The sequence below is a fragment of the Bubalus bubalis genome, chromosome 16, assembly GCF_019923935.1.
Source record: "Bubalus bubalis isolate 160015118507 breed Murrah chromosome 16, NDDB_SH_1, whole genome shotgun sequence".
Lineage (NCBI taxonomy): Eukaryota > Metazoa > Chordata > Mammalia > Artiodactyla > Bovidae > Bubalus > Bubalus bubalis.
The window spans coordinates 70,383,292-70,408,553 of record NC_059172.1 but is presented as its reverse complement, the minus strand read 5'-3'; the positions used below and the strand labels follow the sequence as shown (position 1 = coordinate 70,408,553).

General features: G+C 42.8%; 1 long non-coding RNA gene across 1 annotated transcript; it reads right to left on the bottom strand.

The window, feature by feature from the left end:
- Positions 1-17,277: 17,277 nt before the first annotated feature.
- LOC123329831 lies at positions 17,278-23,195 on the bottom strand. The gene is made up of 2 exons (XR_006545425.2): positions 17,908-23,195; positions 17,278-17,725 (listed from the first exon to the last, which is right to left on the bottom strand). It is a non-coding gene; the product is annotated as an uncharacterized LOC123329831 (long non-coding RNA).
- Between the last annotated feature and the right edge of the window lie 2,067 nt (positions 23,196-25,262).

The following is a 25,262-nucleotide window of genomic DNA, read 5'->3' as shown; positions in this document are numbered from 1 at the left end:
GATCTTCCCAACCCAGGGATCGAACCGGGATCCCCTGCATTCCAGACAGATTCTTTACCAACTGAGCCACTAAGGAAGCCCCTAAATTCCTGTCTTTGCCACTCACTAACTGTAAACTTGTGTTCATTGCCTCAATGTCCATATCTGGAAAATGGGAATAATAATATCTACCCGACAGAGTTATCAGAATTTACTTTAATCATATATAGAGATATGTAAGATCATATATACCCACTTTATATCACATTGTATGTATTTTATTGTATTGTGTGCATATATATATGGCATATATATTTAATAGCACATATATTGTATACTATATATTTTATACAGTATGTATTTATATATTTTTTATGTTTATTTTGTATGTTGTATCTAAATATATATAAAGACAGAGAGAGAGTTCTTGGTACATAGTAAAAGTCCAGTATATGGTCATTATCACTACAGGTATTACAATTCAAAAGATGAATCTCCTGACCTCTGGGAAACTCAGCCCAGTATCTGATGCTCTGCCCTGAGCCTCTTTGTTATGAAGAATTGCCTGGAGGGGAGGGTGTGTGTCCTTCCCTTCACTCACTCAGGGTCTTGTTTGGCCAAACTTAGCCATAGAGAAGGAGAAAGGGGAGCCTCCCAAAGGAGAGACCCACATTGCATGGAGCTCATTTCTAGTTTTGCCCCAGTTCCTGGCCATCACCTTCAGGCTAGGCTACTGACCCTCATCGTGAATTTGTGCCAACCCCTCTGCCCTCCTTCACTCTGGGACTCTAGTGACCGAGGAGAGGCCCTGCCCTGCAGCTCCCCAGTGTTGCCCGGGGTGTGGGAGTTAGCTGTGTGTGACCCCAAGCAAGGGCACAAGCACACGTTTTGACCAACTGAACTAAACTGCCAAGATCACAATCTGATGAAACAAGGAAAATCAATCAAATTAGGGTTAACCTTTTCTACTTACTGCAAATGATTCAGAGTTTCACACTAAGCAAGGGAAATTCACCCACACATATATGGTAATAAGGTGTCCATTATGTATCTGTCCATTTACTTTACAACAATTTGTTTGGTACCATGTGTAAAGCAGATTCATAGATGGGAGAAAGGATATTATAAAATCTTGATAGAGCAACATGGTAGCTGGGAGGGAACTCCTAATTTAGATAGTTATACAGGGGGGAAAAAAAAACACATTGAAATGGGTCTTGAGGAATAACAGATTCCTTTCTTCAATTCATACTTATTAAGCTTTTACTCCATGCTAAGTAAAGTACAAGGTAATGGAGAGAAACGGTGAATAAGACACAGTTCCTGCCTTCAAATTGCTCATGGTCTTGTGGAGAATCAAAAGGTGGGTGGAAAGTCTCTGGGGAGCAGATGGGTGCAGGATTTTAGGAAAGGGAAGTCCATGGCTTGTTTAGTACTTTAGGCTGGTTAGAATATACGAAATGTGGGGTGTGTGGAACTTGGTGGGAGTTGATGGGAGAGGTTTGGTCTGGTCGTCAAGAACCTCATGCCAACCTAAGGACTTCTAACAGTATTCTCTAGGCAAAGTCAGGCTGTATAAAGCATGTATAGAGGAATGATGTTATTGGATCTGTGTCTACAAAGAACCCTCAGCCACTTGTATTAATGTATAGGTTGCAGGGGACAATAGTTTTCCAATTTTCCAAGCAAGCAGTGACGGCCTGATCTCAGACACAGGCACATGTAGAGAGAGATAGGGAAGGACTCAAGAACTAGATCAGGAGAAGAAAAGCTATCACCTGTTGGGGAAAACTACCTAGTCTCAAAGGACTTTAGAGTTCTTTTAAACCACGTGTGTGCATGCTAAGCCACTACATCATATCATACTCTTTGCAACCCCGTGGGCAATAGCCCACTGTTCATGGGCTATAGGCTCCTCTGTCCATGGGATTTCCCAGGCAAGAATACTGGAGTAGGTTGCCATTTCCTTCTCCAGGAGATCTTCCTGAACCAAAGATCGAACCCATGACTCTTGCATTGGTAGATGGATTCTTTACTACTGAGGCAGCAGGGAAGCCCTTTGAATCATCTACTCCATCTCTATTTCATGGATTAGAAAACCTTCTTCCATAAAGGTTGATAACTTGCCCAAGCACGCAGCTGCCAGTTTTATCCAGTCTAAAGTGACATCAGTAATTTTGGTTAATGCCATACACCTTAGTTTCTTAGGGCTGCTGCAACAAAGTACCTCAAGCTAGGTGCCTTAAAACAACAAATTTATCACCTCACATTTCTGGAAGCTAGAGTGTGACTGAAATCAAGGTGTCAGCAGAGCTGTACTCCCTCCAAAACTTGTAGAAGAATGCGATTCCTGGCAATCTTTAGTGTTTCTTGGCTTGTGGATGAAGCACTCCAATTCTCTGTCTTCGAATTGCATTTTCCCTGTACATGTCTGTCTTTACACTGTTGTCTTATAAGGACACCACATATATTTGATAAGGGACTAGCTTTGCTCCAGGATGACTTCACTTAATTTAACTAATTATGTCTGTTGCTGTTTAGTCGCTAAGTTGTGTCTGACTCTTTTGTGACCCTATGGATTATAGCCTGCTAGGCTCCCCTCCCCTCCATGGGATTCTCCAGGCAAGAATACTGGAGTGGGTTTCCATTTCCTTCTCTAGGGGCTCTTCCCAACCCAGGGATAGAACCCATGTCTCTTGTGTCTCCTGCATTGGCAGGAGGATTCTTTACCACTGAGCCACCTGGGAATCAAGTTACATCTGTAATTAACCTATTCCCAAATAAGATTGCATTCTGAAGTACTAGGGGTTAGGATTTCAACATATTTTCAACATATTTGGAGGGGAAAGACAGGATTCAACCTATAACCCCATATCAAATTGTTCTGACACAAACTGGCACTCAGAATAAACTGGCTTCCCCGCACTGAAATACAGGTAAAGATTTGCTTTCCCTGTGTGCATGTGTACAGAGGTTCAGTCAATCAAAAACAGGCAAGTCTGGACTCTTGGTTAAAGCATAGCTGCAATTTTACCCATTTCTAACTTCTCTTGCTTGGATTTGAAATGACTGTAATAGCAGAGAAAGGTCAGGAGAGCTCACATTTCTGTTTCACTGGTTCCCGATTCAGTATCTCCACTCTACTGTTCAGAGATGGACTGATCTTTCCCAAATCTCTGAGCTTCACCCACCAGCTATCAGTTTCCCTCTCTGTAAAGTGGGAAGAAGGTGTCTTCTCATTACCTTCTCTGTGGTGCAATAAACCTCAAGGGAACAGAAAATCTACAGCATTTTATCTTAGACAGCAAATGCATTTTTCAAGAGAAAGGCCCTGTGGAAATAATAGAATGTTACCATTTCTGTAGTCTTCTTGACTGCTGACTAAAGAGGAACCAAAGAGTCTAAAATAGCTGATTTAGTCTCACCCAGGAAATACATCCCCCACCCGGACTTCCTCCTGCCTTCTCCTCTAGGCATCACAGCTGCTCTGACCTCTAACCTGCCCTGGGGTTTTCATACCCCCTGAGACTCCCAGTCTGTCCCAGTCCGCAGAAATCTTTTCTAAACTCCTTTTGGCACCAGGAGCATGTACCCTTCAGGGATACCAGATGAAGAAGGGAATGAACAGGATGGGGTCAGTTACTTGACAGTGTTATCTTTCTTGCCAAGAGTGTCAGGCCTTACTAGAAGTATTAGAAAGCCCACTGAATTCATCTCAAGGCTTCCGAAAAGTGAAACTTAGATCACACTAAAGCTACCTTCATTTGGAGTTTGGGGTCATTCAAACAGAGCCTGGACTGAAATTTAATTTCACCCTAGCCATAAGGATTTGCTGAGCAAATTAATGCTAGAGTGTAAACAAGGCTTCCCAAGTAAGCCGGAGCCTGTAAAGAAGGACCTGCTTTCAAGGCTTGGAAACAATCCTTTTTCATGCTAATTACAAACCCTCGGGTATTTGTGAAAGCCAGTCCCTCTGGGATTTCTATTTGCCAACAAGTTGTTTATTTCCAGTGTAAAGGGGGCGGTGGGTCTATGAATTATTGAGTAGCTACAATGTGCTTGCCTGCGCTCAGTGCGAGATTGTTTCTCTTCACTGCCATCCTTGGAACTACGCCTTGCCCCAGTCTGCACCTGTGGAAGGGAGCTTTGGCCCTCGGGGGCAGAGCTGCTAAGTCTTGGAACTGGGATTCAACCTTGCGTGAGCCTGATCCCCAGAACCCATGTGCCTTCCTCCAGCAGCACCACCCTTTGGACATGTTAGGTCTGCCTTTCTCTAAAATATATTTCCCAAGTCAGTCTTCTCAATATTTCAGAATGGCTTGCCCCTAATTAGCCCTAATTAGCTAGCTTTTGTAAACTCTTTCTTCATCTCAGTAATGAGGGAAAAAAGAAGAGGCATTCATCCAAGAAGCAGCTGTGGAAGGCAAGAGGTTGCGGCAGGTCTGGGCTTATAAATCCTAGTCCATTCTCCTTCCTGAGACCGATGACTCTGAAAGGAGACAAGGTGGAAAATCACTCCTTCTTGGTTACATATATTTTGCTTTAGGGAAGATGTTTCCTCCACTCACAGGAGAGAGTCCTCTGGCCTTAGGACAGAGTTAGTGTAGACCGTCCTCGCACAGGGCATGCTGGGTAGGTGAGGAGCCTGCTTGGGAAGTGTAAGAAAGAGACTGTGATGCTGGGTGGGGAGGTTTAACCTTCTGAGCCCTTTTCCAGGACTGCTGTCACTGTCTACTAAGGTCAGAAAAACTAACAAAATGCCAGGAGATAACCGCATGTTCTCAGCAGTACCACAAAGCTCAACCCTCCCCAGGGTGAGTGCATTTCTGCAAATCACCTCATCACCTTCCCACTTATGCTTATTTTTAAAGCATACACAAAACACATTTCAGTGCAATTAGAGAACTGGAGCTTTTGACCCAGAAATGAAACAGCTGTTGACTTCCAGACTGCTTGTCATTGGAGAGGAGACTTGAAACCTAAGAAGCAAGCTCAAGCTCTGTAAGGTACAGTATTTACCTGTATATATAGCTCAAGGGCCAAGAGCCGCCCCGTAGCACATAATGCATGAAATGAAGCAGGTTTCAAACAATTATAAGGCATGCCATAGAAATCAAGCCTTTAAAATATTAATTCTGTATTTTTAATTGCCGAAAATACTCGCAGGAAAACATAGCTATGACTCTTATATGACCCAGAGGACTGGCCGTTTGGATGTGAATAATCTTAACGGCCTGCACCCCCACTGGTACCCTTTCAGCTGAGGGGCCATTCCGTCTCAGCTTCAAGTGCACAGGAAGTGCAAACAGCCTCTGCGCTTCAGACCTGAGGTTGCTTTGCTAGGAGACCGTTGAGCAGAGCCCCAGCGCGCTCTGATTCATGCAGCCTCCTGATTGGCAGGCCTCCGGCCGCTGACGTCATCCTGTTGCTGGGTGGAAAACTTCTGCCGCACCGCCCTCAACGCTGACTTGGAGGGGACGGTGTACCCAGCGTGAAATCAGATTACAGCTCAAACGGAATTAGAAGACCTCCTTTTTGTGCGATCGTTCCAGCTCCCTTAGGCCTCTTAGACGATAGCGTGCTTCCCCATGCCCCGCCATCTCGCTACCTCTTTTGTGTGGCGCTGTCTCCTCCAGGCCACCCAACCCCCAGCACCCTCTAGAAAACCGTTTTCCTTTGAGTGTAGGTGGAAGGTGTCTTAAACATCTCCCAGTTGAAGCTGGCTTTCTGACTGGTTTCCCTTTACCAATAGATTTGAAGTATGTCCTTACTCGCTATAATGATTGTGAAGTAGTGCTTTGGACTTTCTATAATAAACCCTTTCTAGTTTTCATTTTTTCTCCTAGTATTCTGTGAGGCACAGATAACCTTGGGAAATGAAGGCTCACTTGTCTCTTGCCCTTTACAGTTTGCAAAGCCCCTTTTATGTACATCGTCTACTTGTCCATCACGGCAACATGAATGATGTACTGTTGTGCCTGTATGCGTGCTCAATTGTGTCTGATTCTTTGCGACCCTTTGGATTGTAGCCCATCAGACTCCTCTGTCCAAGTAATTTTTTAGGCAAGAATACTGGAGTGGATTGCCATATCCTCCTCCAGGGGATCTTCCCCACCTAGAGATGGAATTAGTGTCTCCTGTACCTCCTGCATTGCAGGCGGCTTATTTACCCACTCAGCCATTGGGTTCTATTACTTCCTCTATTTGAAAGATTAGGAAACAAGCCTCCAAATATTAAATTCTTTGTCAGCTACATGGCCCATCTATGACAAGGTGGACACTCAAACCCAGACTTTCGGATCCTTGTTTCTAGTTCTTCCCACTCAGACATAGCCTCTTTTGGTGCTGGGAATTTAAGCAGTTTGCAAAAGCCAGTGCAGAGTAAGGGGCTAAAACCAGTGCCAGGACCCAGCAATCCCCTCTCTTCATACAAGGCCTTTTCTCCTAGACCTCTTGCTAGCTCTCAAGAGTTTTCCTTAAAGATGTTCTTAGATACACTTTATTTTAGAAATCTCTAAGCTTTCACAGGCTTTTACTTATTAAGTGCAGCTTTGAAGGGGAAAAAAATAGAAGACTAATAATTTAGATGCACATTTGCATACATTACATAAGGCTTCTATAAGGGGTAAGATTCTCTAGTTGCAGTCTTATTTTAACTTTTAATAGAATGACTTTGACAGAGCAGAAATAGCAGGCTTAGTACCCAGCTCAGGCACTTAGATGTCAGAGATGCTTTTGCCCTGACAAGTGGGGCTCTTCCTCATCTCTAAAGAGACACTGGACTTCTCTTGTCCCTCTCCAGCTGGGATAATTAATTGCCCTTTGCTTGGCTTTCAGTTTGCCTGGCACAGATTTCTCTTTCATCTCATTCATTGCTCCAAAACCTTCTTTCTTCAACTTTTCATACACGTTTGAAATAGTTCATCTTCCCCCAGTTACTTTTACATAAGCAGACCAGTAAAACATGGAGTCCTGCCATGGAGCCAAACCACATCTGATTTGCTCAGGTGAAAATTCTGCCTCACCCATCCTTATTTTTCAGTGAGAGTGAATCCTTCAACAAAAGACAGATGAAAATGTTGGAGGAGGGAATTGTAGGGGTGAGGGGCACAGATGACTCAGACATGAAAGTGTAGGTTTTTAATCTTCTCTCTTGATCTTTGTGGCTGCAGCCTCCAAATACATGGCATGAGGACTTATATTTCACAATTGACACAGCTGATTTCATGGACTTTGCGTGCTTCCATCATTTTCCCAAGAGTTGCCTTCTTTGCCTTTGGGGACATTGTGGGGCTGCGTGTCCTCCTCCATCTTCCTGTCTCTTGCTTGCTGTGTATGACTGATACACACACGTCACTCTCGATTTCAGCAAAATGCTCTCTCAGAAACTATTCGTTTCACACTGCTCACATGTTCACGCTTTCACTGACAGTGGAGGTACAAAACTATTGATTTTTGTCTTGGTGTGTTGTTTTAAGGTAACGAATAATTTTTCATATTGAAAAAATAGCATTTCACTCTTACGGACTCTCCAGAGTGAACCAAGACAGTTCTTAGATCCAGATCCCCCCTCTCTGTTCCATGAACACATCACTCCTTCACTACTGCTATCCTTTTGCCCCAAATGTATGTCTTTAAAAATGCACAGTTAAGACTCAGCAAATGTTGGGGCGGCGGGGGTGGGGAATGCTATGGCTACAAAGCTAGTTATATGGTAAAGCTAAAATGTGATTCCAACCTCACTTAATTATTCAACGAAAATTTTCTTGATGAAGTAATACATTGTTGTTGTTGTTCAGTAGCCCAGTCGTGTCTGACTCTTTGCAACGCCATGGACTGCAGCATACTAGGGTTCCCTGCTTCCTCACCATGTCCTGCAGTTTTCCCAAGTTCGTGTTCATTGCATTGGTGATGTCTTCCAGCCATCTCATCCTCTGACACCCTCTTCTTCTGCGCTCAATCTTTCCCAGCATCAGGGACTTTTCCAATGAGTCGGCTGTGCACATCAGGTGACCAGAATATTGGAGCTTCAGCTTCAGCATCAGTCCTTCCAGTGAATATTCAGGGTTGATCTCCCTCAAGATTGACTGCTTTGATCTCCTTGCTCTCCAAGGGACTTTCAGAAGTCTTCTCCAGCACCACAATTTAAGGCATCATTTCTTTGGCGTTCTGCCTTGTTTACAGTCCAGCTCTCACAGCCATACCTGACCGCTGGGAAGATCATAGCCTTGACTATACAGACCTTTGTCGGCAAAGTAATGTCTCTGCTTTTCAACAAACTGTCTAGGTTTGTCGTCACTTTACTGCCAAGAAGCAATCGTCTTCTGATTTCACGGCTGCAGTCACTGTGCGCAGTGATTTTGAAGCCCAAGAAGAGGAAATCTCTCACTACTTCTGCCTTTTCCCCCTCTATCTGCCGTGCAGTAATGGGGCCAGATGCCATGATCTTAGCTTTTTTAATATTTAGTCTTAAGCCAGCTCTTTCACTCTCCTCCTTCACTCTCGTCAGGAGGCTCTTAGTTCCTCTAAATACTATGGCCACATAGCTAGTTATATGGTGGTTAATGCTAAAATGTGATTCCAAACTCACTTAATTATTCAATGAATATTTTCTTGATGAAGTGTAATACATTAATGTAAGTTAAAGATTTATATTATATCCATTCAGTTCCAGAGCTTTGAACATGAAAGTCCTCTCTTGGGATCCTAGGAGTTAGAGTCATCCCCTCCCCCTTCTCCCACTCCTCCCATCCCCACTCAGCCATTCAGTCTCTGTTGGGAGAATCATTTTGCACAGAAAGTGACAGAATCAGGTCCACAAGTATAATGCTCCAAGCTAGACATTCTCAAAGGGCACTTCTGGCACAGTATTCTAAGCTCTCTGGACCCTTTGCAGAATTGTGTGTGCTAGGTTAAGAGTCTGGGCCCTGAATTAAGCCTCATTCAGACCTCAGCGCTCCACACACCAGGAGCCTGGGAGGAGGGACAGAAATCAATATAAATGAGTATAGGCAATTTCAGTTCAGTTCACTCAGTCGTGTCCAACTCTTTGCAACCTCATGAACTGCAGCAAGCCAGGCCTCCCTGTCCACCACCAATTCCCAGAGTCCACCCAAACCCATGTCCATTGAGTCAGTGATGCCATCCAACCATTTCATCCTCTGTGATCCCCTTCTCCTCTTGCCCTCAATCGTTCTCAGCATCAGGATTTTTTAGTCAGCTCTTCACATCAGGTGGCCAAAGTATTGGAGTTTCAGCTTCAACATCAGTCCTTCCAACGAACCCCAGGACTGATCTCTTTTAGGATGGACTGGTTGGATCTCCTTGCAGTCCAAGGGACTCTCAAGAGTCTCCTCCAACACCACAGTTCAAAAGCATCAATTCTTAGGCACTCAGCTTTCTTTATAATACAACTTGCACATCCATACATGACTACTGGAAAAACCATAGCCTTGACTAGATGGACCTTTGTTGACAAAGTGATATCTTTGCTTTTCAATATGCTGTCTAGGTTGGTCATAACTTTCCTTCCAAGGAGTAAGCGTCTTTTAATTTCATGGCTGCAATCACCATCTGCAGTGATTTTGGAGCCCCCCAAAATAAAGTCTGACACTGTTTCCACTGTTTCCCCATCTATTTGCCATGAAGTGATGGGACTGGATGCCATGATCTTAGTTTTCTGAATGTTGAGCTTTAAGCCAGCTTTTTCACTCTCCTCTTTCACTTTCATCAAGAGGCTCTTTAGGTCGTCTTCACTTTCTGCCATAAGGGTGGTACAGCTGCATATCTGAGGTTATTGATATTTCTCTCAGCAATCTTGATTCCAGCTTGTGTTTCTTCCAGCCCAGCATTTCTCATGATGTACTCTGCATATAAGTTAAATAAGCCGGGTGACAATATACAGCCTTGATGTACTCCTTTTCCTATTTGGAACCAGTCTGTTGTTCCATGTCTAGTTCTAACTGTTGCTTCCTGACCTGCATACAGGTTTCTCAAGAGGCAGGTCAGGTGGTCTGGTATTCCCATCTCTTTCAGAATTTTCCACAGTTTATTGTGATCCACACAGTCAAAGGCTTTGGCATAGTCAATGAAGCAGAAGTAGATGTTTTGCTGGAACTCTCTTGCTTTTTCAATGATCCAGCAGATGTTGGCAATTTGATCTCTGGTTCCTCTGCCTTTTCTAAAACCAGCTTGAACATTAGGAAGTTCACGGTTCACATATTGCTGAAGCCTGGCTTGGAGAATTTTGAGCATTACTTTACTAGCGTGTGAGATGAGTGCAATTATGCAGTAGTTTGAGCATTCTTTGGCATTGCCTTTCTTTGGGATTGGAATGAAAACTGACCTTTTCCAGCCCTGTGGCCACTGCTGAGTTTTCCAAATTTGCTAACATATTGTGTGCAGCACTTTCACAGCATCATCTTTTAGGATTTGAAATAGCTCAACTGGAATTCCATCACGTCCCCTAGCTTTGTTTGTAGTGATGCCTCCTAAGGCCCACTTGACTTCACAGTCCAGAATGGCTCTAGGTGAGTGATCACACCATTGTGATTATCTTGGTCGTGAAGATCTTTGTTGTACAGTTCTTCTGTGTATTCTTGCCACCTCTTCTTAATATCTTCTGCTTCTGTTAGGTCCCTACCATTTCTTGGAGTACAGAATGAAGCAGGGCAAAGGCTAATAGAGTTTTGCCAAGAGAACGCACTGGTCATAGCAAACACCCTCTTCCAGCAACACAAGAGAAGACCCTACACATGGACATCACAAGATGGTCAACTCCAAAATCAGATTGATTATATTCTTTGCAGCCAAAGATGGAGAAGCTCTATACAGTCAGCAAAAACAAGACTGGGAGGTGATTGTGGCTCAGATCATGAACTCCTTATTGCCAAATTCAGACTGAAATTGAAGACAGTGGGGAAAACCACTAAAACATTCAGGTATGACCTAAATCAAATCCCTTATGACTATACAGTGGAAGTGAGAAATAGATTTAAGGGACTAGATCTGATAGACAGAGTGCCTGATGAACTATGGATGGAGGTTTGTGACATTATACAGGAGACAGGAATCAAGACCGTCCGCAAGAAAAAGAAATGCAAAAAAGCAAAATGGCTGTCTGAGCAGGCCTTACTAATAGCTGTGAAAAGAAGAGATGCGAAAAACAAAGGAGAAAAGGAAAGATAAACCCATTTGGATGCAGAGTTCCAAAGAATAGCAAGGAGAGATAAGAAGGTCTTCCTCAGTGATCAATACAAAGAAATAGAGGAAAACAATAGAATGGGAAAGACTAGAGTTAGGCAATTTAATCTCCCCCATTTGCGTCATTTTTTTTAATAATAAATCAAGGATAGTCATATACATACCTCTTATAAATAAGGATTAAATATATTGCAGAAGTGGGGTGTGGAATATAGAAAATTCCCAATAAAAGTTACCAAGTATTTATTTTTAATTTTTATACCATTTTTAAAGATTATACCCTGTTTACAGTTATTACAAAATATTGCCTATATTCTCCATACATCTTTGTAGCTTATCTTAGACCTAATGGTTTGTACCCCCTTCTGCCCACTGGTAACCACTAGTTTGTTCTCTATATCTGTGAGTCTGCTTCTTTTTTGTGAGTGTGTTTTATTTTTCAGGTTCCATGTGTAAGTGATATCATACAGTATTTTGTCTTTTTCTGTCTGACTTATCTCACTTAGCATAATGCCCTCTAAGTCCATCCATGTTGCTGCAAATGGCAAAATTTCATTCTTTTTTATGTCTGAGTAATATTCCATTCAGTGTGTACATGTGTGTGTATATATATATATACACATATATATACATATCTCCATTCTTTATCCATTCATCTGTTGATTGACATTAGGTTACTTCCATATCTTGGCTATTGTAAACAGTGCTGTTATGAACACTGGTGTGCATGTATCTTATTAAATTAGTTTTTTGGATTTTATTTTGGGGTGGGGGGAGAGTATCTACCCAGGAGATGAACTGCTGGATCATATGGTAGTTCTATTTTTAGTTTTCTGAGAAAACTCCATACTTCTTTCCACAGTGGCTGTACCAATATACATTCCCAACAATAGGTTGCCAGGTATTTTTGTCAAACTGACAGAAATTCAGACACAAGAAGAAAACAATCAAGGTATTAATGAAAACAAATTTCAAAAATGAGTTATCTGTAGTACCCCATGGTTAAAAAACACAAATGGAAATTCCCTAGTGGTCCAGTGGTTAGGATTCAGTGTTCTTGCTGCCAGGCCCTGGGTTTGATCTGTAGTTGGGAAACTAAGATCTCTCAAGTTGTGCAGCATGGCCATGTAGGGATAATATGAAAAACTAGAAATATGTCGACATGATTAACATCAAAAAGAAGGATTTTTTTGATTGTTGTTATTAATGACTTTTGCCAAATTAAACCATGGCTGTTATTATATTTGGTATATCCATTAAGCAGAGTTCTATTGGCAAAATCCAGCCAATATATTGGGCACCATACGGTACTTTTTTCCTAGAGTCTTCCTGTCTTGTGGCTAGAGGTAAGTGTATTCTTTATAATAATGCCTAGTACTTGTGAATACTCATATCATGATATGTGTGACATTGCATTTTCATTTTGTTACCCATCTGACTCTCAGGATGGGACTGACATACCCTGGCCATGAAACTGGGAGATCAATTATGTGTAGAAGTGGTTACACATCTCTTCTCTCCAGATTTCACTGCATCACTTGCAGAATCTCTAGAATAAGCTGAAGACACTAAAAACTTTTATGAAATATCAAGAAATGTTACAGAAAGCAAAGGGTATGATACTGTGGTGCCAACTCTGGGGAATCAATGTGAGGCCTTGTTACTGACCCAAGTAGAGCTAAGCTGGCCACAGACCTGGGAAAGGTCTGGAGGGCTAAACTCTATATTTCAATCCTTGAAATGTATCAAATAGCCTAGCTGTTTCTGCAAATTCATAAAATATTTTATGCAGGCTAAGTCACTGAATAAAGTGTATATTGAGTGCCCTCCATATGCAATAATACACTGTGCTCAGTGTTGGGAATAGGGTGATGAGTAAAATAGCCCCATAGTGATGGTCAGAGAGGTAACAAAATTAAAATTCAATGTTACAAATACTGTAACACTGGTATTCACCAATGCTGTGGGTTCCCATAAAGAGTGCATTTATCTCTAGCTACAAGACAGAGAGACTCTTCCCAGGGGGAAAAAAAAATACTATATGGAGCCCAAGATGTACTGATCAACTAATCAATAATCACTCAGAAACGAAACTCTATTATGACCATGCTAAGAAGCTTAAGGGCCCTCTGACATCTGTCACCAATTTTTAGCATAGGATCTTAAGTTTGTTTGTTTTTTTAAGGATATGTTCATCAGATCTGCATGTGGCGTAAAGTTGGGAGAGAGAGCTGAAAAATTGATGACTGAAGCAGGATTTAAAAGGGTATCACAGTTTGGGAGGATGGCCTGAAATCAAGAAAAATGTAAAATTTTGTCTAAAAAGTACATAAGAACAGAGAGAGGGAAAGCTGTCTCAGAAGCAGCCGATGTGGAAAGACCTGGGGAATGATTAACCAGAAGTTCTTCTTGGTTTGACTTTAAGCTTCTTTAATAAAGCAGAATATCATTAGTTACTAAACTGTGGTATCCTTGAGGGCAGGAATCATATCTCAAATATTGAATAGCCCTCCCTTGCCTCACATAGGGCTAACATAGAGTGTGTGCTCCATAAAGCTTTCTTAAGTGGGGTCAAAACTGAAGAAGCCCAAAGTAATAGGCTTCGTTAACCAAGGGGCTTTGGTCAGACCATTAGGGTAAGCTATCAACTCTCCTCATACATACCACCTCTTGATACTGCTCTGGGCTTTCTCCTCCAGATTTCTTCTGGCAGTGAAAATCAGACTCATCTGCGTGATTGAGCAGCTAACCTGATCCCCCCTGACTTCCAGCCCCACCTCCTAGGACCCTCCTTCTTCCTCATGTGCTGCCCCAGCTCCTTCCTCCAAGGCCCTGGCATCCCTTCCAGCCTAAATACATGCTGGCCTCTGATGGGAGACTTCTCCCCAACCCCTCACACTAACCTACATTCCACTTGCTCCTCCTGGTTCGCCATGACTTGTCACTGAAACCTACACGGGGAAACCTTCCCTGAGCCCTGAGCCCAGGGTGTGTCTCAGTTCCTGATATGTCTCCTTGCTGGTACTTACCATCACCATGAAGTGTTAACCAGGGCAAGGATCTCAGCTGCTTTGTGTCTTCACCACTGAATCCCCAGTACCCGGACCAGTGTGTTTCAAGCTTGAGTGTGTCTGTGAGTGAATGTCCTGAGGGATCTTGCTAAGCTGCGAATCATTATCCAGTAGGTCTAGGGTGGGGCCTGAGAACCTGCTTTTCTTCCAAGGGATGCTGATGCTATGGGTCCTCTGACCTACTTTGAGTAGCCAAGTCCTGCCACACTGCTTGCCCGTGTGTCCTCCCTGCTTGTAGTACACCCCCTTCTTTCCATCCTCACAGCTGTTGCCTTATTGGAATCCTTTCTCATCTCTTATCCAGATGATCTGATCTCCCAGCTGCTCTTCCTGCCTCAGTTTCCTGGAGGTCCAACACCTGGGTCATATAGCTTCAAAGCGTCTTTCTATGCATGATTTATAAACCCAATCATGTTGTCTCTCTTCAGATTTCTTGTCACCTTGTAGGGAAAAAAAATCCAAGCTCCTAAGTATGGCTTACGAGGCTCTACCCTGCCTAGTTTTCTGGCCCTAACCCTTTTGCAGCATGCTCTCACACCCCACACTCCTGTCCTATCAAAGCCTTTGCAGTTCCTGGAGCTCACTAGGCTGTTTCACTCTTCCCTACCTTTGCTCAGGCTGCTGACTCTCCCTACAAGACCATCCCCCAACTCCATCTGCCTATCACATGTCTACATGCACACTCTGACTTACTTCCCCCAGGTGGGAAGTATTCCCAAGGAGTCCCCTCTCCAAGGAGGACTGGCAGCTCCCTCATTTTGTTACCAAGTCCAAGCTCATACTGCTCACCGCACAACAGGCCAACAAATCGAGAGACAAGTTGTTGGGACAAGAAATCAGGACTTCATTCAGAAAGTCGGCAGGCCAAGGAGATGGTGGACTAGCGTCCCAAAGAACCATCTTTCCTGAGTTAAATTCAGGATTCCTTAATACTAGAATGGATGGGGTAAAGTCCTGGGTCTGGATGTGTTCATTTCTTCCTTCCTGTGGCCATTTGCAGGTGGGCCTGGTCAGGAAGCTTCCTGTGGGCTAAACAAAGGTATTTTCGCTTAGTGCTCATGACACAGGAGGCAGGGGTCCTACATGTGGGTCATTATATATGCTTTAAACTATAGGCAACATCCCTTTACTGACTGTGTGCACGCAGGCTAGGTTGCTTCAGTTGTGTCTGACTCTGGGCGGCCCTGTGCACTGTAGCCCACCAGGCTCCTCTATCTGTAGGACTCTCCAGTCAAGAATACTGGAGTGTGTTTCCATGCCCCCTCCTCCAGGAGATCTTCCTGACCCAGGGATCGAACACAAGTCTCTTACGTCTCCTGTATTGGCAGGCGGGTTCTTTATCACTAGTACCACCTGGGAAGCCCTTCTTTAGTGAGTAACTTGGAGCAAAAGCAATAGAGTACAAAGGTTAAAATAATTTACTCTTCCCTATTACAATTTGGGTTTCACTTAGCTCCCTATCTTATTTACAAGGCAACCTCCTCTTTCTAGGGGCTTCCCAGGTGAAGTTAGTGGTAAAGAATCTGCCTGCCAATGAAGGAGACATAAGATACTTGGGTTTGATCCCTGGGTCAAGAGAATCCCAGACAGAGGAACCTGGTGGGCTACAGTCCCTAGGGTTGCAAAGAGTCAGACAATATTGAAGCGACTTAGCACGCATGCATGCACTCCTCTTTCTAGGCGGTGAGTCCTTTGAGCACACTACTGTCCCTCATTCACTGTTACCCTCACACCTGGCACACAGTTGACACTTAAGTCATGTGTAAAATATGTGAATGGGTGGTGTCATGCTTTGCTCCAGATGCTATATTTTAAGGGGGAGTCTTTGACACACTGGAGTCCTTCTAAGAAAGGGACTCCAGCGTTGGTCCAGAGTCCCTGTGACATGAGAAACAATTCAAAGGAAAATCTAAACATAAATCCTAAAGATGTGGCCGCACATAGTAGGTGCTCAACAACTATTTACTGCATGAGTGAACAAATGAGTCATAATAGCTCTCTTCATATGGAGCTTTCAGGTAGAAGAGAGTATACATGCATCTTGAGTCACCTGTAGGTCCAGAGGCTCCAACATTATATCTAAGGCAGAGGTTTCCATCCAAGAAAATAATGAATTTCCTAACAAGACCAAGATGTAGCAAGTTGCACTTCCTTTGTGAGCCATCTAAAGGATTATCTTTCTTTTACAAAGATAAAAACAAATAACAAAACAGAGTCTCTGGACCAAGTTAGAGTTATTTTTGTGGCAAATGACAGGAAAAAAGTTAAGTTGTGGATGTGTGTGTTAGTCATTCAGTCGTGTCCGACTCTGTGATCCCATGGACTGTGGCCTGCCAGGCTCCTCTGTCCATGGGATTGTGTAGGCAAGAACACTGGAGTGGGTTGCCATTCCTGTTTCCAGGGGATCTTCCCCACCCAGGGATTGAACCCAGGTCTCCCACATTGTGGGCAGATTCTTTACCATCTGAGCCACCAGGGAAGCTAAGTTGTGGGTAGTTTATTGTCTCCAGTAATGTCATCAGGACTCTCTATCCCCCGTGATCTCCCTTTCCCTTGCTCTCCCCACCCCGCCAGTTTCTCCTGTGTCGGCTTCAGTGTAGAGGACCTCAGAACTCCACTCACTTCTCACCAGAGCAAAGACAGGACACGCTCTGCTGACGGGACCAGCTGGGATCGTGAGTGAACAAAGCCCAGTGGCCCCGGGAAGGCGGCTCTCTGCTGCACAGAGGAGCACCTACCAGTGTAGGACCCCGCGTGCCTGAGGGGGAGAACAGGACAGGACTGAGCATGAAGGAGGGGCGATTTCCAAGGCTAACACCGGCTAAAAGTCACCTGAAGGCAAAATAAGAGCCGAAGGACAAAAATAGCACTTAGCCACCACAGCCTGAGCTTACTGTGCATTCTAGAACTTGTAACTGCATTCACTATTACATTCACCCCTAATGTAAACTCAGCTGACAACCACCGGTTGAGAATTTCAACCCATATTTTACTAACCTGAAAAGATGTCACTATTCACATAACATAGACTAGAAGATTTTCTTTATTCGTTTCTCAAAAAAAAAAAAAAAAAAAAGTTGTTGTTGTATTGAAGATAGGTTGAGGGGGAAAACCGTCCTCATAAAACCTGTAATCTCGCGGAGAAAGCAGCCAAGTAAAACAACAATCAAAAAGCAGGTGACAAGCACTTTAAGAAAACAACCCATCTCCATCTTGTTATATGGAGAGAGAAAAAGATACAGGGAAAGTTTCATCACACTCCTTCATGACCAAACATCAGTTTCCTTCGGTAACACAACCGGCTGCTTCTCTGGATTAGGATATAAATTGGCAGAAAGGTTATTTTGGCCAAAGTCATCTCAGTGTTTCCCTGGCATGGCAGCCGAAGAAAAGGAATCCAAGTGCTTGGAGCGCTCAGTTTCAAAGCTGGAAAAACTCAGGGATGTAACATCACAGACACTGGAAATCAGCACCTTCAGGGCACAGAAAACAACAGATCATTTCATGTGTAATAAGCCACTCCTATCAGTGGCTGGGTCTATAAAAAAATTTTTTTTTAAAGGAGAAAGTAAGGAGATAGCCAATGTCCTGATTCCCACACCATTTAATCCCTTGTGCCACCCATACTTCACACTTGGTTGTCAGTTTCACTTACCTTTCTCAGGCTGATGTTTTGAACTTCTATCATGATCCCACAAAGTATATGACCTCTCAGATGTCACCTTGGCTGTGGACATCCTTTTCGCTATCCGTAGTGACGTGGCATACAAATCGTCCTTCAGAATCTGCTGTAGCTGAAAGGTTTGGGCGGTAACTCTTTTCTCAGGCAAAGAATAACAACGCTTTCTTTTACTTGCTGCTGAGGCCTTGAGGACACATTTCAGGTAATTTAGGTCTTGAGGGATGACAGTGGTCACTGAATTACAAAGCTCATTAGAAGGCTGATCTCTGCTTCTCCCCTTGCTTTTAAAAATTTTCCTGTGGTTTATTAAAACCTTAGTTGCCATTGTTAAGTAGTGCACTCTACTTACACTGAGTTAAGGGATATCTTTAAAAAAAAAAAAAAAAACTGTTCTGAATTACTCTGTTATCCTTTTTTGCAGGAGGCACAGATGTGCTCCACTCAGGTGATCAAAGAGGCAAAGGGTTCCACTGTAATTACTGGCCTACAATGTGGGCCCAGCTGGGCTGACATTTTAATTTCTGTCTCTTTTGTGGCTTCCATTATCCTGGGGGCCAAGGTATGAACGTGTCTGGAATCACAATTTGTGGAAAGTTTGTAAAATTCTGAAACGGGGCCAGGACCATTCAGGGCTTGGGATGGATTTCTTGGAGTCTCTCCAAATGTATGGGTTGTCCATTAGTGCCACGTGGCCAGACTTGAGTCTAGAATAGATAGTTAAGGCAAAATTATGCTTACTGCCCTGGTTGTACAATGGAAGAAAACTGAGGTGAGAGGTCTGGAGAGGGTTGCTTCAGTGCTTTAGAAGGCTGGTTCCACAGAGAAATGCTTCCTGGGTGTAGAAAGGCTTTAGGGTGTTCAGAAAGCAGTTATTGTATAAATATAAAAGATGAATAACAGGGAAAATAATGGCTAAGAATGAAAAGGCTCTGGTTTCCAGAAGATGTTCTGTCTCCCAAAAAGAAAGTAGTTCTGTATAATGAATAAAAGCCTGGCACCCTGGTTCAGCCTGGTTAGGTGTCCCAGCTTCACCAGTTATCGGCTTAGAGAAAGTTATCAGTCTTTGAGAAAGTTAACTTCTCAGAAAAGCAGCAGGCTTGTGAAGTTAGGGTTAAATGAGAAAATACATATAAAATGTATAGCATAATGCCTGACATACAGAAAGGATTACTTCAAGCCTTAGAAGGAAACAATCTAAAATGTTAGAATCCAGTAGCTTACAAGGTTTTGGGGGGGTGGTCTCAAACTGCCTTGGGAATTGGATGAAAACTATGGATCCTTGTTCCTCAAGGGAAAAAATATATAAAATTTTTGTACACAGTTTAAGGAATTCAAATACACAAAAGACTACAACCATAGACTTCAGGTTATTGCAGGTTTTTTTTCTTCTAGGGCTAGACTTATTCCCCTGAGAGAGAATAAAGACATAAGTTTTACTTATTTTTTTATGATTTTTGATCATTTATAATTATAGTCTCTCAACTTTTTAGAACTGGAGGGAATTTTACCTAGTATAAACACCGCTCCCCCTCCTTTTTTAGGAAATAGCAATACTAAGGTCCTAGGAAAATTTGGTGTTTCAAATAAGTAGGGAAATCTATCAATTTCATATTTTTATAATTAAAAAGCTTACCTTTCTTTTTATCAACTCTTTCATGTTCAAGACGCTGCTTAAAATTTATTATATTTCTCCACCATTTTCAGTCGTGTCCTCTGAAAGATATTTACAGACCTCAGAAGTTCATGTTCATTCAAAGTCCATGATACATACAAAGATCTTTTTCTCCTTTGTGTATATTAGTTAGCATATTAAAATCTGCCCTGCCATACTCATTAGATATTGCATTATTTAATGCAGCAGAGCCTTGCTGCAAAGCCGTACTAGAGTACTACAGTAATAATTTCATCAGGCAGGAATTTAAATTAACAAAGACTTAGCGGGACAGGCTTAGGGACAGGCTCCATTCTGTGTGCCTGGAATGAGGAGAACCCAGACAGAAATGTGTGCTCTCAGGGTGCTTACAGTCTATGACAAATGCCCTTTGCTTTTGGGAGTATTTGGCTGGAGTTGAGATTCTGTTCTTGGACAGGACCAGAGACAACCTGAAAGATTACAGTTATGTGAATTCCAACCATGCCTCCAACACTGTTCCTCAAGGAAAAATAATAGCCGACTCAGCACAGGCAGCATGAAACACAGGATGGCCAAGATGTGCCTGGGCAAAATCCCACCGTACCTTCCCCCTGGCCAGAGCATGAACCACTTCAGTTGGCAAAGAGGCCATGCTTAGACAAGTCATCGCAAGGCTTCCCACTACAAAAATAGTATAAGCTCTTCTACTTTGCTTCCAGGATACCTTGGGTGACTTTTGAGGGGAATGTGAAAAGGAGGGCAAAAGCCCTGGGGTTGGCAGTTTGCTCTAGCAAAATGGGGCCAGGAAGCAGGGCTGATGATGGAGAAAAGAGCCAGATGAAATTAAAGGGATGGGACACAGGCACAGGAAAAGTCAGAAGTAAGTCAGATAAGTGACACGCCAAAGGCGTTGTTGTTAAAAGGCTCTGAAAAATGATAATTGTCTTGTTGCATGTGTTTCTGGAGAAGCAGAGGTGACTCGAGGTTGGTAAAGCTGACATGTCATTGGGATCCTTGGGCTCTGAGAAATCAACCTGATCTCACTCAGAAATAGGGTCGAATGATGTCAGTGAAGCCCTGAAGACAAAGACCAAATAGAACAATGCTGAGACTGTGCCGAGCTGGCTCAGGAACCCACAGGTGGGGCTGGAGCCGCTCTTCACACCAGGTCCTTGTCCAGCCTTGGGGGTCACATGGCTGGACTTCACGATGAAGCTCTTTAGGGCAGCCCCAGGGCTATAAGCCCCTGCACACACCCAAGCGTCTGCCTTCCCTTTTTTTCCATCTAGAAAAATCTTACTGTTCTTCGTAATCTTCCACATCTGGAACCTTATGTTTGCCTGGCTAAATATACTCCTCTGTCCTTTGAAAAAAAAAGGGAAGTAAACTCTTCTTGATGTTCTCAGGAGGATCCAGCTCAGACTCGGCTTCAGGCCCTTTCCACCTGAGATGTCCCTGTCCAAGCAACAAAGAGCTATAGTGAAAAAGCAAAAATTATGTTCATGATATCCGAGGAAGGTGAAATCAACCTAAATGAGCTACATCATCCAAGAGAACACGCTCATTTTGTCACGACATGGTACTGTGGTGACTTCTTTCATAGGTGCTCCTATTTTGCAAGCCACAATATTTTTGGCAGATGAATTGCTTATCTCTTCTCCCAGTGAATGCTTTGATAGACAACAGTATAAATATCCTGTAGTCTGGGTCCTTGGTTTTGTAAACAGCCAGGAAATAAATAAGGCATTTTGCCTGATGACCAAGGCAGACTCATAAATAGACTTCTATAAACAGAGGGCAATTGTAAAAGGCAAAGATGAAAGAATCCATGGCTTGGCCCATGCTTTATATATCCTCCCCATTTACACTTCCCAGAAGACCCTCTCAGCCCAGACCTATATTTAAAAAAAACCCAGACCTATTTAAAGTATGGTTAGCTTCTTACTAGAGTCATCCAAAATACATCAGGCATGTTATCTTTTGTGATATTGTCTATATTCCTAAAGGTAGTTAGTTGCCTCTTGTAGAGCAAAACTGAGATCATCAGCTATTGGCTAGCAGGCAAAAATCTTGATGGCAAGAGCCAGGGCACTCTATCTCAGGATTCCAGCTCTTAAATGGGAATAATACTTCCTTTTCATTAGCTGACAAGCTGCAGCTCTTCAGTCAAAAGCTTAAGGAATGATTATGACTCACTAGCTCTAGCTTTTTGCCTTTCCATACTCTAGGAAAAAGAATTTTTGGGGAATTACCCGGCAGGCCAGGAGTTGGAACTCCTCAGTTCCACTACAGAGGGCTTGGGTTCAATTCTTGGTTGGGGAAATGAGATCCCACAAGCTGCACAGCATGGCCAAAAAAGAAAAAAAAGAGAATTTGTTGAGTAGGACACATAAAGGCATATATTCACGTGTGTGGATGCACTGCTCTTGTTGTCTAATCACTCAGTCATGTCTGATTCTTTGCAACCACCATGGACTGTAGCCCACCAGGCTCCACTGTCCATGGGATTTCCCAGGCAAGAACACTGGAGTGGGTTGCCACTTCCTACTCCAGTGTGGATGCATATACCTCACGTATGAGCCCAAGTCCCAGAGAAGATGGTCCTTCTTCATCTAGAGAGAGGTTAGAATGTTGTCATTTAATTGTTGTCATTTCATTTCTCCTGACACTTAGATTCTTCATTTTTCAATAGGATCTCTGACACAGAATTCTCTTTCTTATAGTGGGACCGAACAGACTAAGAGAAGACCAGAATGTACTTTGCAAACACAATTGCAGTAAAGATGCTTGATGATCCACCTTGCATATTACCAAGTACTTGAGCCCTTTTAAATCAAATACAGTGGTAAATGACACCAGGGAGCCCAAAACATTAAAATTCAAATAAATTTCAATTGCAGTTGAACAAATATATTATTGCTGCATGAAAAGTTTTAAAAGTAATAATAATAGGTAATATTTATTGAGTGCTCATAACAGAAGGGACACTGTTCTATGCACTTTACATAAATTTTTTCATTTAATCCTCAAAAAACTCTACAAAGTAATTACTAAAAAAAATGAAATTTGAAGGGTTTTTCAACAGTGACTAGATTATATAATATTAAGATAGAAAAAAAAAAGTTTTCAATTTCTCCCTTACAGAGCTCTTAGGTAACACATTTCAGGTCATAGCTGAAGTTCCACTGGTATAATGTATTTCCATTTGTTTCCATTCCTACGCGTTCCAGTCCCCCCAGACATGTGAGTCTCTTGATGTTTGGGTCTTCTTGGAGAAAGAAAATGCAAAGTGACAGGTCTCGAATAGACAGAAAGAACAGTAGAGTTGTTGCATGAACAGCACGTCCAGCACAACCACAATCCTTCTGGGATGGCCCCTGGTGGTGGAACACCACTTCCTTTAATTCCCTATCCACAACATTTCCAAAGGTGTGGCAGAGAGCATCCTCACTGGTCGGGTGAAGCATCTCCTTTATTTTCCAAGATCTTAGCAAATCCTAAGAACTATTGTACCTGCAGGAGAGAGAATGGGTTCAAGGGTGGCTGAGTTTAGAATAAACCCAATATAAGTGAGAGAGAAAGAGAGAGGGAGAAGAGGAAAGAGAGAATGGAGGAAAAAGGGAAGGAGAGGAAGGAGGAGGGGGAAGGAGGAGGGGGAAGGAGGAGGGGGAAGGAGGGGAAGAAGTGGTGGAAAAGGGGAGGGAAGAAAAGAGGAGGGAGAAGGGAGAAGGAGGAGGAGGAAGGGAGTGGGAAGGGGGAGGAGGGAGAAGGATGTGGAGGGAGGAGGAAGAGAGGGAGAGAGAGACACTTAGAAAAGGAAGAAAAAGTAGTGGCTTCCGCAGACACAAAGCATGTGAGGAACAGTAATGGAAATCAAGACTATTCCAGATTTATCACGGCTACCTGAGTTAAGCTTGAGCTCCCGAAGCTAGCAATTGGCCCTACAGAAACAGATTGCTTGTTCAGACATATTTCTCATCTGGCAAGTTGAGTCAAATGAAAATATTTATACCTGTTCATAGTTACATACCTGGTCCTCTTCTTTATTTCATAAAGACCACCATAGTGATCTTTAACTTTGCAAATTGACCCAAAGCTGCCCTCATTTACTTTATCTTTTTCTTCACCACTTAATTCTTTGGAAATGTTCAGAGACATTTAACTTCCATTTCTGTTTGTTTTTACTTTTTTAAAAAAATCCTTTTTGATTCAAGAACTCTAAAAAAAATCATTAAACTGGGCCAGCAGGCATGAGGTCTGAATGAAGGATAAGAGTAAAAAGAGAGAAAGCCTTTATCTCTCAAAGTTTTCTTCATGGGCGGTTGCTCAAGTAGACACTTTGGAATCACACTGATGTTAAACTTGGAGAGAAGCAGTTTAGGTACTAGATTACTGATCTTCATTCTTCAACTGGAGGCACAAAAGGTCCTAAAAATTTGAGAGCAGACTTTCTTAATGAAACGTTACACTGGAAGATTTTTTTCTATGTGAAAAAAAAGCAAAATGGGGTTTTCTGGCTCAGTGTATTCTAGTTCTTTCTTTTGAATGTCAGACTTTCACATCCATTTGCTAATGAGAACTAAGAGTAATACTTCATATTTGTTAAGTGCTTGACATGCAAGGGAAGGAAGATGGTTTCAATCAATCTCTTTTGATTGAAAGAAACAGGCACACTCAAGTTACTTCACAAAATCAGTGGTGGAAGGAGATTTAGATGGGGGAAGGGGTGGAGTGGAGTGGGGGTGGATCATCGGATACAAGGATACATGGCAGGGACCAGAACTGGAAATAGCCAAGATTGAAGGCACCTCCAAGTGTCTTAGTGTCTTTGCTTTCTTTCTGTGCATTGCCTCCATCCTTCTTGTCCAACCTGCTTCCTCAACCTTTACTATCTGTTCTGCCCTTCATAGTTTTCGGTTCCTTTTGGTTCATGGCATCCTCTCACAATCTGACTTTGCTGCCAGCTGGCTTGGTGTTTTAGTTTCCAATTGCCGAATTTCCCAGAAAGGGAACTGATTGGCCCAGATCATCATTTTAAGCTAGTCCATCCAGATGGTTGGCCAGGTCACAGAATGGCTATTTTCCACCAAGTGCCTACTCCTTGGTCTACTCATGTAAGACAGGGAGCAAACACATAATACAGAGCATCACTGTTTAGAATGAGCCCACAGAAAGGAAGATTTCCTTAGAGGAGGATCTGGATGGGCCAGGCTGAGATAAAAACCTCTAGTTCACCAGCAGATTACATGGAAACCAGTTCATTCATCTTCTTTGTTAGATGAGCTAGTTTCAACCAATCACAAAGGGGCTGGACCATCCTTGACACAGCATATAAGAGGAACAAGGGTAACTTCTTTCGTCTCCCCTCTCCTTCAACTTCAGTATATACACCATTTTAACTCCCTTACTAACCACTTGCCTAGGGATCGTCAAAAATATCAAAAACATTTGGAATTTCAGCATTTGGAGTGTCAACAAAAGGATTTTTCGAATCCCAGGATCATTCAGTTGTTTTCTTTTAGAGTAATATGCCAATGGGCAATAAAATATTAGAAGAGAGAATAATACGTATTGCTTTTTCTACTCCCATAGCATTGATTTCAATAGTAATCCAGCTACCAGAAATGCCCGCACTGTATTTGGTGGACATTGGGAGACCTAAGTCAGCAGACCTCATAGTTTGATAACCTATCAC